The 2,381-nt window shown below is 51.4% G+C and overlaps 1 long non-coding RNA gene across 1 annotated transcript; it reads right to left on the bottom strand.

Annotated features, from left to right (window-relative positions):
• Nucleotides 1-944: 944 nt before the first annotated feature.
• LOC110480814 (uncharacterized) lies at nucleotides 945-2,181 on the bottom strand. The gene is made up of 2 exons (XR_002467160.3): nucleotides 2,052-2,181; nucleotides 945-1,467 (listed from the first exon to the last, which is right to left on the bottom strand). It is a non-coding gene; the product is annotated as an uncharacterized LOC110480814 (long non-coding RNA).
• Between the last annotated feature and the right edge of the window lie 200 nt (nucleotides 2,182-2,381).

The following is a 2,381-nucleotide window of genomic DNA, read 5'->3' as shown; positions in this document are numbered from 1 at the left end:
GACCTAGTGCCTGCAAGCCACCAAGCTGGAGGTGAAGAGAAGCTCTCCTTCATCCTCCAAGACAGGGAAGGACGAGTATGAACCAAGGGAGCTGCCTCTTGGGCTAACGGAGGTCAAGGGTGGGGGGCACAGATACTCATCAGAGTTCAGGCAAAAGGGGAGGGCTGCAAGGCTGGAAAAGGCAGACTCAAGGCAAAAATCCTCCAATTTCAGAAAAATGCAGGTTGTGCAATTAAGGCTGTTAGGGATAACATTGCACCTCTCCCTCAGAGAAAGGGCAGCTGGCCCTGCATGACATAGCTTGGAAATACCTGCTCAGAGCCTTGCTTAAAAATGTGTTCCCTACACAGTGGCAACCACATCACACACCAGATGAACTGCCACCTGCATGAGAAGCTTCTGTGCTGTGCTCACAGGTGTGGTGGTGCGGGGGAGGATGCTGTAGCAAGGGCATGTTGAGACTTTCCAAAAAAGTTTGCGAAGGGCAGGGGAACTGTGGTTGCTGTGGGCTTTGAAGAGTGCAGAGGACCCTGATGGGCCAAATTACAAGAAGCAGAGAGGTCAGGTGAGAAACCCTGGAAGAGGAGGGACTGGCAAGGCTTCTGGAGACATAGCTTGGAGGAGGGATGGAGCACGTTGGCTCTTGTTTCTTGCATGGCACATGCCACACAAGTGGTCAGAGCCACCCTGGACCACCGGCAATGCCAGCAGTGTACACATGTGCAGGGAGATAGATGCAGGGGTGGGGAGACAGGAAGAGGCACAGAGGCAGGCACAAGATGAGTCAGCTGTACCAGCTGATGAATAGGAGGGGTCCTGGAAGATGTCAACATTTCTGTCTCACTTTCTGGAAAATACCCAGCCTCAATGGAAAACTACTGCAGCAGAAGTTACCAGCACAATTCCTGCTTTGAATACCGGGCCAAAACCAACACACTAGTGGCTTGCTTTCCCAAATTTTAATATGACTCCTTTAGTCCTATATGGAACCAAAGAAACCTTAATGAAGCAGTTGACATGATGGAAGCAAGGAATGCCATCCAGATAACCTGGACTAACTTAAGATCTGGTCAAGCTCAAGTTGTTGCGCCTTGTGCGATTGTGGTCATAAACACTTAATCCAATTTCAATCTCATCAATGTCTTCTGGGAGATCAGGACAGAAGACTCTAATCGATTGAGGAGACGCCTGACGCTTCCTTTTTCGCCTGACCAGCCAGCAGATGACAGCAAGCAGGACCAGGGAAATTGCAGCAGTCCAAAACAGCCACCCAGAAAAGAACCAGCCTTCCTCTGCAATCTTCTCCATCTCCTTCAGCAAATTAATCAACTCCTGGTGCAGATACACCTCACGCTCCAGCATCTGTTTGGCCATGGCTTTGCTGATGTGGTGACACTTCTTCCGGCCAGGCTGGATGATCTGTCTGGCCACCGAAGCTAGGAGGAGAGCATTTGCTGCAGCCATGGCCTGGAGGAGGTGGGAGGAAAGGGGGCTCATCAGCTCTGTGTGGAGAGAGTAGGGAGCTGGGGGTACCCAGAATGTTCCCAAAGCCTCTCTAGGCCATTTCTGGGAGCCCCTAGCCTCTCTGCCCCCAGACCCAAGGATGCTAGTGCCCTATCCTGAGGGGCTCAGCTCTCTGTTTCAGAACCCCCTGGCATCTGCCCTATCCTCCATCCAGCCGAGCCTTCTCCCTGCACGAGCACTCACCAACACCTAAGTCCTACATGAGAGCAGCTGTGGTGGAGCTGGGGCTGCCTCCTGATGCCCCTGGTGACTTCTCCCACTGTGAGCCATCCTCCATGATGTCACAGCCACCAGAGCCACATCACCCAGCCAGCAAACCTAGCCTCCATCCCCATCACCCAGCTCAGCGAGGCCTGGCCACCACACCAAGAGCAAACCCCATCTGCAGAAGAGAGCTCCCAGGAATGCTCTTGACAAGGAGACTCCCCTCCAAAACTGTAATTGAAATTAAAATGGGGACTGCAGGTGGATGTCCCTGACATAGGGGTGCGATGTTTTCTGGGCCAGGTGGTCTAACTCCAAGTTACCTTGCAAACAAGAGCTACGAGCCCTTGGGCAGAGACAACTCTAGTCCCTCTGGTCCTCTTGGCTTCCTTCTGCTGGGGCAGGGCATGTGGATAACAGTTAATTTAAGAGAATTTTTTAAAAAATCAGTGTAGCCACAACTAAAGGTCTAGTGAGAAATGCCTGCAGCTGCCAGTGCTCTCAGGTACAGCAGCAGGAGGGGACATCTTCACTGCCCATGGAAGAAAGCTAAAAAAAAAAAAAAAAAATCTCATTACTTTTCTTTCCTTCAACTACCCATTTAACTCCCCTTGCCTTCCGCTTGTTCCTGGCTATCTAATTAGATTTCCTCA

This window comes from Lonchura striata, chromosome 2 (genome assembly GCF_046129695.1).
Source record: "Lonchura striata isolate bLonStr1 chromosome 2, bLonStr1.mat, whole genome shotgun sequence".
NCBI lineage: Eukaryota > Metazoa > Chordata > Aves > Passeriformes > Estrildidae > Lonchura > Lonchura striata.
Note: the sequence above shows the minus strand (reverse complement) of the source record. Positions and strands in the feature narration are given on the sequence as shown.